This window comes from Diabrotica undecimpunctata, chromosome 7, assembly GCF_040954645.1.
Source record: "Diabrotica undecimpunctata isolate CICGRU chromosome 7, icDiaUnde3, whole genome shotgun sequence".
In the NCBI taxonomy this organism is placed as follows: domain Eukaryota; kingdom Metazoa; phylum Arthropoda; class Insecta; order Coleoptera; family Chrysomelidae; genus Diabrotica; species Diabrotica undecimpunctata.
The window spans coordinates 140,163,586-140,182,045 of NC_092809.1; the positions used below are offsets into that span (position 1 = coordinate 140,163,586).

Genomic DNA, 18,460 nt, shown 5'->3' on the forward strand with positions numbered 1-18,460 from the left:
GTGAGTAAGATTTTTTTTTAATATTCCATTTAGGTTTATAAATCATTTATATAATACATATTTTATATTTACACCTATATTTTTATATTTAGTTTTTTAACTAAAGGTTTATTCGACAATGCGTTGGTGTAAAACATATTGATTGATTTTTACCAAACAAATAAAACAGAACAATTATTTTAGAACTCTCTTTTATTAGATTAATTGAAAAAGGCGAAAGTCGCCGAAATTCAATACCCAATATTTTTAGTACATGGTTAACAAAAACGTCCAAACTTTATTGACTCATTTAGCGTAATGTTTTTATACAAAAAAAGGTTTTATTAAAAATTCTGTAAAACTATATAGCTTGGTTTGGTGTTTTTTTTTATTAAAACAACCAAATGGAATAGAGCAAATTGAACTTTAACAGATTGAATGTAAAACTTAACCTTAAATTAACAACAATGGATTTAGAAGGTTGTTGGCTATTGATTAGCTTATTGATTGAAGGCGAAACAGAATACTGAAATTTTATTTAAATTGCTCAATGGTATACGATTGAACAAAAAAATTTCTCGTTCAGCACTTTCTCTTAAATTTCTTTATCTAGTTATATCACACAGATATTCATAAGAGGAGCTTCTCTAGACAATCCTTTGTGGATCTTGACTGGCTCGTAGAGAAGTCGATTCTTAGCAACTTCTGTCCATCATCTGTCCCTTAGAATCTAAAGATTTTTTTCCACATCATCCTTTACTTGAGAATGTCAATCCCTTCGTGTAGTCATTATTTGACATCCCAGCAATGTATCCAGCCTATCTTAGTCTTTACATAAATTAGTGTATAATAAGTTTATCAAGGTTTCGAAGTTTTTTAATGTTTGCCTTTGTAGAAAAATCGTGTCCCAACTATTACAATATTCTTGATCATAGTACAGTTTATGAGTCTCAGTCCGTTGTCATTTGAGTCAGCGTGTAGGTTCTCTTTACCGATGACGTAAGAAAACATATTCTCCCTTTCGACTTTGGTATTAAAATCTCCTAATAATATTTTAAGATTCTCCTTAGAATCTTAAGATCTTCTTCCACATCATCACTCCATATTCTACGCCGTCATCCTCTACTTCTTTATCTTAAACTTCGGATTTGAAAATGTCAATCCCTTCGTGTAGTAATTATTTGACATCCCAGCAATGTGTCCAGCCTATCTTAGTCTTTACATAAATTAGTGTATAATAGGTTTATCAAGATTTCGAAGTTTTTTATCGTATGCCTTTGTAGAAAAATCGTGTCCCAACTATTACAATATTCTTGATCATAGCACAGTTTATGAGTCTCAGTCCATTGTCTTTTGAGTCAGCGTGTAGGTTCTCTTTACCGATGGTGTAAGAAAACATATTCTCCCTTTTGACTTTGGTATTAAAATCTCCTAATAATATTTTAATAATATTATTTTAATAATATTATTTTTGGGCACTTATTGTACTCTCGGTCCAGTGCTTTATAGAACACGTCTTTTTATCATCCTATTTTTCTTTGATTGGTGCATGAATACATATAATGATAACATTAGCAAACTTTCCTATAAGTCTTATTCGAAGTATTATGTAGTCAATAGTAATAGAGTGTTTAATCCTGCTGCTCACAATAAATCCAGTACCAAATTCGTAACAGGTAGAGTATCCGCTGTAATAGATACTGTAGTTTTTTTTCCAAGATTTCTGAGCCAGCCCATCTCATCTACTGTAAAGCAATGATGAGTAGAGCTGTAGCTCTAGGTTGATATAACCTTCTAACATTTCACGTACAAATTTTCAAATGATTGTCCTTATTTTGTTTACAAGTTCCATGTAGGTTAAACAGTCCGGTTTATTTCTTTGTAGCTTTCATAGCATGGTTTTTTTATAGGATTGAATAGTTAGCTTAACGAAAAACCTCCGTTTGGGGGACCATTTCACCATTCTTTTTTTTTGTTTTCTAAAGTACAGTTCATTTCTGGTCAAAATATAATAAACTGTTTTTTCATTTTTTCATCCGTTTTCATCTGAACGGCAAACTTTAACTCACTACCAGTCGGTAAGTTTTGCGGAACTCTCAGATTAGTCTGTTTTTTAATTTATTAGTATTATGTGTTTTATATTCGATTTTTGGAGCCGTGGTTTTGTTTTTTCCAATATATTTTTATGCCTACTCAACTTTACATTATTCAACCCAGGTCTTATTCAACACAGGCTTCCATTTATAATTATCTTTTGTTAGCTTGTTTTTATGTATATACTTTTGTATATTAGATCTTCCGAATCTGGCCCTTATTGTTCTATTGCTATAAATATATCGAAGCGTCAAAAATACGTTTCTAATTATGTTTGTAATTGGTTAATTTCCAAAAAAAAATAAAACAATCAAATATATATTCAGCATTTACACCTAAAAACCGTTTTATTTCTTTATCTTTTTTCACTAAAATCAAACGCCAAAGTAAATATTTGAAAGTCTCTCGCCATCATTTATATACATTACGGTTTGTATTTTAGAGTGCACTTTTAAGTTTTTGTTAACACCCGTTTGAAAGACGCGAATGTCCAATGAGAGAACCGTCCATTCTCTCATTCCGAAAACATTTGTATTCAGTTCAGTGTAATCAATGGTCCGTTATTTCCAGCTTTTGATCGGGGTTTGTGAACGAGCGAGGGTACGTCTGTCAAAATAGTTAAAGTGAAGGAAAATAGATTGGGATCTCGAATGTACATTAAAGAATATTGATGCGTGTATCAAACAACAGAGTAAATAATGCTTAAACAGCATAGCACACACTAACTATGCTTTTAAAGGGTTAGGTCTGATCTATTTAATCAAAAACGAATGGGTATCCAGATTTAAAAGATGTTAATTGTTTGTTTTTTAATTGATTAATAAATTTTGTAACCACAACTTCAATACTTAAAGCTTGATTTAGCAAATGTACAAAGGTTTTAAAAAAAGTGTCTACACTGCATGTCGGATCGAAGCAATTCATTAAAGACTTAATTAAGAACTTTATCTATCGGGTTTCTTATTCACATTTTTAATTGAATTCTCAGTTATCATAATATATCCTTTATTCTGAATTTCTTCTTTTAGGAAATCTTTTTTCATTTCGTATTTAGATATAAAAAATAAATAACTATAGACAAGAATAAGAGAAATAAAAATCAAGTTAGAGTAGGTAACGATGTTCTTCTTCGTATATTAGACTATGGACCTATTTTTTTAATTTTAGAGCTGTATGAGCATTTCTTAAGCCGTGATCTCACGGAGCGTGAAGAGGTTACCTACGCCGGTTCACGTCAGCGGCGAAGAGACATAGAAAAAATCATAGTGAAAAAAAAAAGAGAACACCGTTGGCATCCGACGTTACTGTGAAATTAATAAATATTTACTTTTTGATAAATTTACTCGACCTACCCCAAAATGTGGTTTGACCATTCCAATAGGGTTTAGTTTAGTTTGTTGCGTTGCGCCGCCAGTGTTAGCAGTAAACATTTAAGTAAGTTGGGTAATTTATACAATACTAAAAATTCCCACACAGCTTCGTTAGACCATTATATTGTAAAATTACCACGACACTGAAAGTACCAAACCCTAGCCGCATCTGAATGGTTGGAAGGGCAATTACCTGGTATGTATCAGTTTTCAACCTTTCTTTGAACCGTGGTGATTTACCGATAAACGACGGGACTGCTATTCCATAAATCGGCAGTTCTGTCCTATCCCACCGATCGTAAACCACAAATATTAAGAGGAAGAATGATATCCCACGTTACAATGGTTCTAATCTTCAGATTTTGTCTTTTTTTATTATGTATTTTCTATTTTCATCGCTATCTGTGAACCGATAAAGAACGCTGCTCCACGTTCTGTAAGATCCTGGCTTTACGTTGACTACAAACTATCTCGTTATTTTTTAAGTTTTTTTTCTGATAGTCTGGTGTCTGTTGGTTTAAAACTGGTTGACTTACTGCCAGATGTGGCTGAGTTATCTAATCCTATATTGCATTATTTTGTGTACAATATCTTCTTTCAGTTCTTTCTTAATATCTGCATTTGTTTTGCTTCTTTATTCACCTTGATCTGTACTAATTTGTCTTAATAAAGTTCTAATAATCATTCTTTTCTTTTGCTGATAAGTAGTCTTCAGTTTTCGAAGTCACGGCCAGTATTTTTTCTTCTATTTCTTCTAGCTCTCTTTCTCCTGTTTTGTTTATTGTCACTTTTAGGTATGTGAAATTTTCTACTTACTTATTGTCACATTGTCTCCGTATTCGCGTTTATTTCTCCTAGCATTTCCTGCATCAATTTTGTTGTATTTATTCTCAAGTTTTGTGTGTTTATGTTTGCAAGTATACATTAAGGTTAAATTAAAAAGCGTTGCTGATAAGGCATCTTCTTTCTTCACACTTTTATTTATATTGATTCTTACTCCCTTCTCTGCGTCTTTATGCTGCTTTTAGTCGTTTAAATTGTTAATTTTTTATTTTTCAGTTTATATGAATCTATTTTTAATTTTTCCAAAGCTATAGTTAACCGTTTTCTATTGATAGTCTGTTTTTAAAAAAATGACTAGCGTTCTTAATTCTAATTAATTCGTATTTAATTTTTCCGTTGTGTGATTTTTCCTTAATTAGTAGTATTTTGATTGAAAATTTGTCCAGCACCAATTTGTGATCTATCTAATTCTATATTGAGTCAGAAACTATATTAAGACTTCATGTATTTTAAAACTAAATTAAATACAGAAAGAAAAGAAGAAACAGATATTTTAAAAAGAATAATGAAGTGCAACCAATCTTATTTCCCACCGATTCATATGTTTCGATGCAAAATGTATTCCAGAAAACGAAAATGAAGTTCTACAAAGACATAATTAAACTGATGATAAGTTATGCAAGCAATTAGAAACAAAAAACACAAAAAGAAAATTATTAAAAGAAGAATTAGATGAAAAATTTATGAAAGCACTATGAAGTGGAAAACACAAAGAGAAAGGTAAACTGTTTGAAATGAGAATTCGAAAATCTTTGGACCAAACAACTAAACAAAGTGGTTTATTGATATTCAAATACTTCTTCTCCATTCTTTTTCTCCCTTCTTCTTCTTCCTTTCTTCTTCCTTCTTATATAGAGGCCTAAGACCTGGAGCCTGCTTCTGCTTTGATATTAACTTTTGTATTTTTTAAATTATCACACCGTCTCTTTCTTGATCTTCCAAGGCTTTGTCGATATTTGGTAATTTGTCTCATGCTATTATGAATATCCTGTCTTTTACCATTCTGCTTATTTATTCGTTATATTTCTGTTTCTCACTTTATCATTATGTACCTCCATTTTATATTTGGCCTTTTTCTTCTGCACTTCTCACTTTCAGTGACTCCTGTCCAATGATACCTCTCTTGAGTCAGGTGATCCTCACAGCTTATTTGACGGTTTGCTAAAGAAAGACCAATAATTCTAAAAAACTTCGTTTACCTTTGGATCTCTTAAGTTTAGATTTTAATTGACCAGCAGATCATAAACTTAAAAAATAAATCTTTATTCACAACCAAACAACTCCAAAACCCCATAAACCTACCATACCATGTACTTATCTTAATTAAAGAGGCCATTTTTTGGGGGCAATATCCTGTAAGAAGAATCTCCTCCTGAATTTATTCTATAACTCCTCAGTGAGCAGAAAGAGAGAGAATTTACTATTGCGCAGCAACACAATCCCGATAAAATCACTGTCTACTTGATAGAAGGGTAACAAGAAGGCAATAATAAAGAAAATGATAACCTCATATTTGTACCAGCTTACAAGAGAACACCTGAATCTAAGGAAGTTAATTAGCTAAAGATGAAGTAGTCATGTCTTGATCAATAATTATATTAAATCATCTAAAAGTGTATCTTCCTAGAAGGAGATTACATCGATGAATTCGATAAATATTCCTTAAAAATTTTTGTTTTATTAGTTGGATCTTAGTCCTATAGATTTAAGTTAAAATGACCGATAGACACAAAGTCCTGGGCAGTGAAAAGTCTTCATGGAAATTTTTCAGAAGTCACTCTCCTTGAAATTCTTATAAAGTAAATTTTTTTTAGTACCCGTAAATATAAGTAATGTAAACCCCAGAAATTTACTAAAATTTTTAGTAAAAAATGAACCGTTAATTGAATCAAATAACTATACGAATCTCATAATAAACTAGAATAACCGAACTCTATGAAATAGTCTTACCCTTTTTTATACACATACCGAAACATTTGATAGAAAATGGGAATTTCATCGTACGAAACTGTAGGCCATTGTGTAAACAGCGATTTATTTTCAACATTTCAACGATTTAATAAACCCTGACGACGACGTATTGAACCGCAAAAGCAAAATATCGCCCATAAATATCAATTTTCCTGATGGCAATCACCCCGAATCCTGCATCCTGACGGTTTGTGATGTATTAGTTGTATCCAGAAATATTTTAAAGGGATAATATTACTGGTACGTACAGGGGTGTTACCCAATATTTTATTCGAAGGTTATAATAACAATTTTCAAAATTGATTACCATTTAAAGTAGTGTATTTGGAGAATTTATTTATCAAATTGTATCACGAGGATAATTCCTTAGGTCTGTTTTTTTGGTCACGGAAAATATATGCTAAAATTGCTAATATTTTTAACTACACCATATTTAATGTAATAGTGGGATTTGGAACTAGCTTTTCAAATTTCACTTTTGAAAATGGAGACTTTAGCCTGCTTGCCAAACCAAAGTAACCTGCTTTCACCTAAATAATAATTTCGCTTAAACAACATTTATAAGAAAGGTAGCAACAAGGATATAAAAAACTACAGACTTATGTCTACTACCAATTATATACAAGATATTCACAAAGATCATCAACAACAGATTAACAAATGTATTAGATGCTGCACAGCCAAAAGAGCAAGCTGGTTTCAGAAGTGGATTCAGTACCATGAATCATATCCATAAGACAGAAGCTTCGAGAACTAATGAGTAGAGCTAAAGAATATGAAATACTGCTGGCAATAACCTGCATAGACTTCGAGAAGGCTTTAGATTCTATATATCCCAAGACAGTAATAGAAGCTTTGACCAACCAAAGCATTGACAAACCGTACATAGAAGCTTATGTACGAATAACTAAGCATACCTAAGCCTTTTAAGATTTTCAGACGACATCGTTCTGATTGCTAATAATCCTGCAGAACTACAAGAACGTATAAGCGACCTAAATGCAACTAACAATGAAGTTGGTCCAAACATGAACTTGACAAAACAAAAACCATGTACAACGAGCTAGTGGATGTCCCAGATGTAATATTAAACAACACTTAAATTGAGACAATAGACGAGTATGTATACCTGGGACAATTAATACATAAATCTGGCTCCCTACTTTCAGAAATCAACAGAAGAATGAAACTGGCTCGGGCATCTTTTGGTAGAAATAGTAGATATATATATATATATATATATATATATATATATATATATATATATATATATATATATATATATATATATATATATATATATATAATCAACAGAAGAATGAAACTGGCTCGGGCATCTTTTGGTAGAATATATATATATATATATATATATATATATATATATATATATATATATATATATATATACGAAACATTTGATAGAAAATGGGAATTTCATCGTACGAAAATATAGATATACTCCACCAAAAAAGTATCACATCACTTATAAAATTGCAAATATTTCTGACAGCATTTGGTTAATTTAAATTATTTCTTTCTGGCTCTTAAGAATATTAAGGCTAGAATAAATATTAAAAAGAAATTTGTAAATACAGCTTACTGTTTAAAAAAAAATGTTAATTGCTATTTTGTCTGATTTTTATATTATCAGTCTTTATTTTACTTTTGTAAAAAATAAACAGTTTGCGTTTAATTTAAAATTTCGTATTAAATATTGAGTATAGAAGGTCGTGACAATATAAATTTAACGAGAGATCAAGTGGTTAGAATAATTTCCCTCATTGAAGACGGAAGGAGTCAGAGATATGTTGCAAATTTAGTGGGTGTAAATCAGTCGACAGTATCACGAGTGGTAGTAAGGTACCGAGGGACTGGTCTTTATGAAAGACGATCTGTAATAGGTCGGCCAAGAGCAACTACGCATGTGGACAATAGATTACTAGTCCTTCAGGCTTTGCGTCGAAGACATGTGACTACAAGTCAACGCAATATGACTTAGCCGATACTCGAAATGTACGTGTGTCTTCAGAAACTGTTAGGCACATCTTAAGACAGTCTGGAATTAGGGCCAGAGTAGCTGCCACTGCCCCGAGACTTAACACCGTATAGCACGTCTAAAATTTGCTAGAGAGCACGTAAACTGGAATATCGAGATTTTGAATGAGAATGAGTCAAGATTTTGTTTATACACTTCGGATCGAAGAATACCAGTTTATAGACGAGATGGCGAGCGTTATTTTCAATGCAACCTAAGACCGGTGACAAATTTTGAATGAGGATCTATTATGCTATGGGGCGGAATATCTCTTAGGGGTCAAATCGAATTAGTACAGCTAGATGGAGGATCACTGCTGATAGGTACATTAGAGAAATTTTGGAGATGCATGTTGTTCCCTACGCCCCACTTATTGGTAATGACTTTGTTTGAATGCATGACAATGCACGCCCACACGTCGCAAGAATCGTTACCGAGTACATTCAAGAGATACATTTTCAAGTTTTGAATTGGCCAGCGCACAGCCGTCAACTTAAATCCAATAGAACATGTTTGGGACCATCTTTACAGAAGTGTTTGATCTGGTAATGTGACGCCAGCTAATCTTCAGGACCTGCAACGGTTATTAACCATAGAATGGGATAATATCGATCAAGATTATCTAAGGAGATTAATTGGAAGTATGCCACAACGTTGTCTAGATATTATAAGAGCTAGAGGAGGCATTACGTCTTACTAAATTATCATTACTTTTAATTAATATTGAAATTAAATAAAACCTTTAAACTTTAAAAACAATATTAAAAAAGATAATGTGATTTTTCCATTCTTTGATTTTTAAAACAAAAGTGACAAAAATCAGAACATAATAATTAAAAAAATACATTCCCTCATTGGGATCAAACTCGCGGTTCTAAATACCGCGCTTCAACTCATTCGACCAGTAATCTTAAATAATAAGGTGGCTAATCAATGTCATTATTTGACAAGAACAATATTAAGATGCCAGTTTTTTGGTTGTATTTTGTGTTTGTGTTTATTTATTTATTGTATTCCAAAAATGGAAAGATTATTACGAATCATAGAAGTTCCAGGAAAAATATTAAATAAATTTTATTTGTTAAAGACTTTGGCCAAATGTATATATCTACCGAATTAATATAAAATAATAATAATATTAATAAATATTAAATATATTTTCAAAAGGAACATTTAACTTCAAAAATTTAAAAACTAGTACAGTAGACTCCCTCTATAACGAGAACTGAAATGGCAGACTAATTACCTCGTTATAAGCGGATCTCGTTATATCCAACAACAATAATATTGTGCATACATATGAATATGTAGTTTTCTAAAACATTAACTTTCTATAGTGAAGCCATTCGGAGCAATATAATATGCTAATAAATATTGTTTGAATGGCGTTTTTAAAACAAAGTTGTTTACTTTTATTGTCAATGAAATGCATTAAAACAAAAAAGAGTTGTTTACTTTTACTGTCAATGATATATGTTAAAACAAAAGATCTGTATTCTGTAAATATGTATAAAGCGTATAAAGTTATTTTGTCATTTTTGACTGCTTTAAATTGTCCAGTATTCTATCTATCATATTTTCTAAAGATGTGAAACAGTTTTATGCTTCTTCATTTGCGTTTTGTCCTTGGATAAAGTTTCTGACAACCTTTAAAACACTTTCCACATCTTGTCTATTAGGACCCATATTATTAGGCGTGAATGGTCAACCCAATACAATGACATTTGTGAATCATAAATTTTACATTTCCGACTAAGAATCATAAATTGTAAGAAGTTTATTGCGGGCGGCCCGCAGTTAAAAAGGGTATTTATTTATAGCTACGGCCGGGCCAAAACGTAAAAAACACGTTTTGCAATCTTATTTTCTCTCGTTATAAGCAAATTTATCTCGCTATAAAGGGTTATAGTTCAATAGAAATTTCACGGGACATCTAATGTACTTCGTTATAAGCGAAATCTCGTAATAACCGTGTTTGTTATAAAGGGAGTATACTGTATTAATTTTGAATAGAAAAATAAATTTAATAAAAATACTATGTAGGCCCTTTCAGAGTGTCATTAATTTTGCTCCAAACGCTTAAATAATACGTTTTTTGGGGTAGTCTTTCCAGATACTTAAATTTAAATAGTAACAGGATGACTTTTGTAACGACCTTGAAAGTAAGCATTTATAAAAATGATCATTACTTAGACTTTTACTTAAGTTTTTCCGTTAGTCTTGTAAATTTTAATTTAAATATGCGTTATCAATATACATTTCAAATTTCATCAAAATCGGAACAAAACTAAAAAAGTTATTTAAGGTCAAAATAAATTCCAAATAAATTTGGCTCACTGATATATATTAGTGTTCGGTATAGTAGTTAGTATAAATTCAAACATCAGGACACAACTAAAGTCATATACCAAGGTTCCAATAATTTATCGAGGGCAAGAAAGTCCCCTTTCGCCCCTAGACGCTACCCTTGAACATTACTCTCATCATTCCACTTATCGTCGATAGAATGTTCACAATTTTATTTATTTATTCGCAAACTCTGATACATCCGGGCAGATTTATATTTTAAAGATTTTCGGTTAGTGATTTATGGTTTTTTAGTATGCAAATACGACACAAATGGATTTTCGGAGTAAATTCGCGGGGTTAAAAAGGGTAGACGCTTTTCTGTTTAGATCTATTTAGGATCGCTATCAAATATGCACATTAGCAGCTGATTGACTGGCGTGAAATATCGACTGAAGGTAAAGGATGACTAAAAGTAGAATGGTTTAAGTATATTTTGGTCTTACAATTTATATTTAATGCTTAGGGTATGCTCGCTGTACAGATGGCAAGAATAATGTTAGTATATTGTCAGTGAGCAGTCAGAACATCGCCTGTAGATATTTGCAACACCAGGGAATCAAGAACCTGAAATTTTACGCACTGTATGTAGTTAAAGCAGTTCTACGAAAAATAGAACCTAAAAATCTGCATGAATAGACATAGTCTAGGGGCAAAGGGGGCTGGTTGAGGTCCATGAGATTTTACAACTGATTGGCAATGAATTTTTATGAACGATTTTGTTATTAACTATTTAATTGCTTAAATGATTATAACTAATAAAGATATACCATTTTTTTAAATTATGTTTGTTTCTTAAACGTAAAAGATACTTTATTTTAAGGTACCTCATTTTAAAGATTTATGATTATAAGCTTTAAAATTAATTGAAAAAAATTAAACTTTATCAATTTTTGACGAAGTTTTAAAGTATACAATATAGGTGTAAAAAAATAATGGCATCAACTATAGCTCATACAGCTACATAAATTACACTGTAAGTTGGACAGGGTGGTCCAAGGAGCGAAATAATATTTCGTGATCGAATATGAGACGGTTTTTGCGAAAGATATGGAAATTTTAAAACTTTATGACAAAGTAAAAGATTCATTGTACAAAAATTTAGATCGAGAACACTTGTTATGAGCTTCGTTCCGCCCCAATTGATTCTTCATTCTGATATAGCAAACCTATCTACCCGCACATCTATTTTTTCTTCCTTCTAGAAGCTCATGACTGACATCGGTATTATCGTTGAGATTAGTTTCAATCACAGATCACCTAACCTCTAGATGCTTCACGACAATACTTTAGTTGGATATGAAATTCAGCGCTCCAAGAGATTTGTATCGGAACTAATTCAAGCGATAAATTACGCGGGAAATTCAAAATTTAATTTTGGTGGGAAAATTTAAATAAAGCTTAAAATATTTAAATATAATTTGGTATATTTGAAAAAAAAATGTGTTTGAAATTTTAAAATGTGCAAATTATTTTTAAAGTCAAATATACACAATACCGTTTACGAAAAAATAAGACAAAATATAATTTATTTATTTATTTAATACATGTAAAACAACTTTGTATATAAATTTAGAATAGAATAGAAATAAAATGAAAAACTATCTTACCGAGAATAGAAATAATATGCTTTATTACCACTGAAAATTGTACAATTTTATGGACAAAGCTTACAAAAAGTCAGAAAAATAACAATTTAAAATTTACTCAATATCACAAAATAAAATACAGAATGTATTGCAAGATTTAAATAAATTGCAAATTGCATAATAAATCCTTACGAACTAATACGTTTAAGTTTCTGCATGTGATACTCAAATATATATTTATACAAATACTTTAGTTACTTGTACATAAAGCTATTCATTCAGAAACTCGTTTACTGAATAATATGGTCTTTCAGATAGATAGGTTTTTGTTCTTTTACGGAACTTAAGGAAAGAAGTTGCAGATTTAAGTTGCAAAGGGAGATAATTGTATAATCTTTTTACTGAATATAATATAGATTTCTTTACTACCGCAGTGGACGGGATCAGTAAATACGCATTAAAGGTTGAATTTCTGGTGGAGTAGTCATGATTAGGTCTTGCTGATGAAACACATGAAAAACATGTAGGCATTTACGAATTAAGCAAACAGTTTCTAAAATATATAAAGAAGGAAGACTTAAAATCCCGTGATTTTTTAAGTATCTTCTGCAATATGTTATTCTACCGAGAACAAAAAGATAGCGTATTGCTCTTTTTTTGTTTGTACTTTAAAAACAACTGTCAGATTGGGCAGCTGTTCTAGAACCCCAAAAAAGAAGACCATATCGAAGATGAGACTCGAACAAAGAAAAATATATTATTTTGCAAGATGCTAAATTAATTTTCTTCAAAACAGATCTTATTGCATAGCAGGCTGAGGCTAGTTTCTTACTTAACAAATCGATATGAAGGGACCATTTAAGGTTGCTGACTATAAAAATACCAAGAAATTTTACAGAATCAATGATACTGATCGGGCTATTATTAAGAAGCAAGGATTAAAGAGCTTTATAGGATAATGCTACTGTCTTATCCAATTTAAAAGAGAGTAAATTAGAGTCTGACTAGGTTTTTATTTTAAATAGATCAGAAGTTATAGTTGCATGAAGAATTGCAATATTAGAGTTTCTCCAGGTAATACTGGTATCATAAGTAAAAATAAAAATGTTTCCATCGGTTTTAAGTTGGTGATGTGATTTATAAAGATAAGGAAAAGTAGAGGACTCAATACTGAACCTTGTGGTGCTCCACATACAATGCTTTTGTGACTAGAGTCTGTATCATTTGCTATAACTAGTTATTTCCTATTCTCTAAGTAAGATTGGGACCAATTCAAAGAAACACCTCTAATTCCATAGAAATTTTGTTTTTTTTTTATAAAAATGTCGTGATTTTCACAATCAAAAGCTTTGGAATAGTCACAGAAAACAGTGGCAGTATAAAGATTATTGTGTAGTGCTTGATAGACCTCATTTGGTACATTTATTACATAAAAACCCGATCTGACTTTGTGATTTTTTACAAATCATTAAATATAAATATAACTCAAACTAAAAGAGCACATAATACACACTATACAAGCATGAATACAAATTAATGACTGGTATTAAGATGACCAATTATGGAGATAAATAGGATACTATGGAACAGATATTTCTTTCCAAAGAGTATTTCTGGTGTAATTGTTTTAATGCTCCATATAATTTTTTCTTTTTAGGGGTAATTGTACCTCTTGATATATTTTACTGCTGCAATATTTTCAGTGGTGTGATATTCTTAAGGGCAACACCTAAAAATAAATGTGATGTTAATTTCTTTATTCAATCCTTACAAGGCAAAATTGATTCATTATATTAACCTTCATGTAGTGGCATTACTGAGTGAGAGACTTGGTAGACTGTTTTTTGATGTGAGTATTAAACAATTTATTGTAAGTACTAGAATGTTTCAGTACCTTCATATATCTGTGTTAGATTTTAGCAATGGGAGATTATAAACACAGGCAAGCTCCTATTTCTAGTTTTTAGCTTCAGCTGGTCTATGACACTGAGGCAACTAAACTTAAAAACTCTAGTATCACCATCCGAAGGTTAAGCAAACTGTTAATTTTATAGTTAATCATATTAGAGAATATTTACAAATCTGCTGATGACAATACAAAATATAAAATTTTAACTACAATTACCTTTTAAATCTTTACTCTCATCAGTTTGTATTAAAATTTCTTCGTTTGGTAACTGTGCATGATTAATGGGGTATCTCAAATGATTGAAACATGTGTGTAGATTGTGCATCTGTACTTGTTGAAGGACTCTCAACTAAAACAAAAAGTTAATATAATAATTTATGCCATGATTCACTTCAAGTAAAATAATTTTTATTAATTACATATTAGGGTTACTTACTTTCGGTTAAATTTGCTTCCACACTCAACATTGAAATACTTCTGGGATGTAAATTAGAAGAAGAATCTAAAATCAATCATCAATCAGTTATTTGTTCTCTAATATCAAATATTTATTGGACTCACCATACAAATGTAAGCTAGGAATTGCATTTTTATACAATTTAGGGCTCCATGAAGAAACAAACTTATCTTCAAAGTGTCTGTGGCAGATTCGTTTTGTTTTAAGAACTGTACTGGAATTCATCATATCTAAATTAGGCTTTTTTATAACACTAAGCCACTTCCTAAATCGTATACTGTCTTTATCAGGGTTTGGAAAGGCATGACGAATTGGTACATTGTAGGATACAACATTTATTGTGAAAAACCATATTTAACTAATAATTATTAATCTGCAAAATACTGTTTGAACACCGCCACGAACATTTAAACCGCCACAGATCACTGAGGTAGGTGGTTTGTAATTTACAAACTAATTTGAGGTTAATGCTAACAATAACCCAGAGATATTAAACCAAGTTTAGTTTAATTTCTTTGCAATAATAACCATCAAATTCAAATCAAAATCTGACTATATAGACGCTAATCAATTACTGACAATTAGCGATTGACAATTATAATTTTTAGTTGTGTTCTAAACCTAAACTGCAGAGTAAAGGTAAAGCCAGAGTAAAGCGACATCTGAAGATTTGTATCGGTACTACAAATGACATTTAGTTTAGTTTGACCTTGAGCTACCTACGTGAAACGTCTAGTTATTAGTGGTCTGTGGTTTCAATAGCGGACATTTCACCTACTAGTTCTATACTATAGCTTTCTGTTTTGAACTCTGTTATAGTCAACTAAATTTGTGTAACCTGTGTATATACAATATTATTATTTACCAAGACACTACCAAATAATAATTCTGTGGCTAATTTCTTGTAAACTTTTTATTTCTTCGTCTTAAGCAATGTGAAAATGCTTTTTCTTGATCTCAGAGATCAGTAAAAGATTTTGTGTCGTTGATATTAACAATCATTTTTGGCCTTACAATTTATTTGCCTTTATGTAGACGTTTCAATATTTGTACCGCAATTTTTCCTCGGGACAGAGTTATATGGCTTAGCAGTGTGTGAGCAAGGGTGACGCTCGTATAATAATTATCTGTGAAGAGCGTACGACCAATATCTAACAACCTCTCCATAAGTGATAAGACAACAGCTAAAGAGGCATTTTGATTACCTTGACTATCTTTTCCACGGTAAATTTTGAGGTCATAAGCATAGCCATTTTTCAAGTAAAGCTTATATAATTTGATACCAAATTTATTTTTTTTTCTATTTTGGATATATTGCTTGAATTTCAAGCTGCCATAATAAGGTACCATCATCTCGTCAATACACACGTTTTCTTCTGTAGTAATAATTTGGTGAAATTAAACCAACAGAGATATTTTGTGATGAAGCCGATCAAAATCCGATGAGTTTGGTTGTGGTGCTGTTTCATTATTGTAAAAGTGAATATTTAAATTAATTGCCCAAAACGATTTCTAGACATTTTTATATTGGTTACAGATAAGTAATTTCTGCTTCAATATTCGCGTAATCCTGGTGCTATTAGCAATCCCATCCATATAGTTACCCCAATGAATATTTCCATTTCTTTTCTAGTAGTTGGTATCCAACGTTTACATTTCGATTTGGTTACAACAAGTCGGTAATTTATCTGTTGATCTGCGTATAAATTCGTATTTGATTCATTATGTAATTGATCAAGTCATCAGTCAGAAATAGATTGTAAAAGAAATAAGAAGTTTCTGTAAAATTGTTGTAATATTCCATTATTACCCCAGCATTTTGAATAGTCTGCGGAAATTTTTTTAACTGGGAAGTGTCAACTTCGCTTCATAATAAAACTGAACTCTTCCTTTCATCTTCTTTTGTGACTTTTGTGAGCAAATGCAGAAATTACAGTTTCTATTGTTTGTTGTCATCCTAAAATGAAATTAGGTGTAGAAACTTTCCGGAATGAACATAAAAGTTTAGCAAAACTTATCTCATTTTCAACTGCTCGTAACGCTATTTTTGGTATATTGCTAGGTAGTGGAACTGCTATATTGCGTTCGTCTGTGACTTCACTGATGTCATGTAATTTTCTAAGTTTTCTAGGAATTTCTGTGTCAGTTTCTGTGTCACTGTGTATATAATCACGTCTTCATCTCACATAAGCACTTTGCATAAACTTCAAGTCTTCTGTTTTTTTTTTTTCGTAGGAACTCATCAAAAAAATTGGTGTTATCTAAAATTTTATTGTGCACTCATACAATAACAGCAGGCAAAGAGCACCGAACAATGAATGACTAAGAATATAACGTCAAATACTTAGGTCGCTTCATACAAGAATCAACAAGTTTGAGGCATCACGTAAATGCCACGCCGCCAAGACAAACAAATTTATAGTACTCGGACAGCGAGGCATCGATGTGATACCTCAAAAATTTTGTAGGATAACTCGATTGTTATTTTTTTTACAAATGAATAAGAAGTAGCAAAAGGCATCCCCCATTTTGGTCTTATTTACAAAAAATTCTGATCAATGGACAAGAAAAATAATTGTAACTCCGGGTTTGAACATGTTAAATGATAAATAAATGAAATAATAAATTCATATTCTTGAAACAATTATGAAGAATTTGAGATTTACCCGACATGCAGAAGTTATTATTTTTTTGTAGAAATATTAATATTATAAAGTGCGAGTACAGTTGCGCTCGATCAACGCGCCAGGTGTGAGTTAAGCGCATCAGCTGGGTCAATTTTAAATTACTGTATTTTAGTCAAAACTGCATCAAAATGAGTTTAGTAAAGCTTAAAATGTTTACTTTTCATTGTACGATAGTTCTAATTGATATGATACTAAATTTTTTGATACCACAGAAAAATCGTTATAAACAAATTCGATTATTTTTTTTATACCTAAATTGTATAATTTAAACTTTTATAACTTCGTCAAAACGTCAAAATAACGTCAAAAATTAATAAAATTTATTTTTTTTTAATTCGTTTTAAATCTGATAAACATAGCAATAAAATGAGGTGCTTTAAATCTTTTTACGTCAAGCAAAAGCAAAGTTATAAGCACCAATGTCTGGTATAGTCGATAATTTATTATTTTTTAATAATAAATTTGCAATATCTTGGTTTGTAGTGGACCGATTTTAATTTTTCAAAGTTTGTTTGATTTGTTTTTTTTTTTAAGAAATAAAACGTAATTTGAAAAGAGGGTATATATTTATTAGTTTATTAGTTATAAGCATTTAAACAATTAAATTGTTCATAACAAATTCTTGCCCAAAAATTCGGATTATCATGTTGAAGATTCAGATTCAGCGGGTAAAAGTACCTAAAAATCAGTTGTAAAATCTTATGGATCTCAATCAGTCACGAAACCCCCCTTTGCTCTAGGACTAACAGGATTGTAGCTGAAATTATTGTAGCCGATTCACATAGTGTATTCAAAAATATCATGAAGGAATTTTAAACAAATTTCCATTAGAAATTTGATGAGCATTATTCATTCTCTTAACTAAAATAGTAACTGATGACCATTATTTAAAAAAAAATCGATAACAAAGTGATAAAAATAACAGATTTAGAAAAATAATCTTAATGATCTCAGGAGCCCAGAAGGAACATCATAAATGTTTTTTAAAATAGGTTTGAGATAAGAAATGTTTCAGTTTATCATTATTTATGATGAACATAATCCTAGTCAAAAACAAAAAAAATGTGTAGGATATTCGATTCATAAAAAAGACAATGGTCTATCAAATACAATCTCAGTAAGGGATCGGGTTAATATCAAATAAATATGTCAATAAATCTCCTTCCTTTCTCACCAGTAA

The 18,460-nt window shown here is 30.9% G+C and overlaps 1 long non-coding RNA gene across 1 annotated transcript; it reads right to left on the reverse strand.

Moving 5' to 3' along the window:
- Nucleotides 1–13,484: 13,484 nt before the first annotated feature.
- LOC140446997 (uncharacterized) lies at nucleotides 13,485–14,736 on the reverse strand. The gene is made up of 4 exons (XR_011951551.1): nucleotides 14,698–14,736; nucleotides 14,573–14,638; nucleotides 14,353–14,485; nucleotides 13,485–13,956 (listed from the first exon to the last, which is right to left on the reverse strand). It is a non-coding gene; the product is annotated as an uncharacterized lncRNA (long non-coding RNA).
- Nucleotides 14,737–18,460: the final 3,724 nt, after the last annotated feature.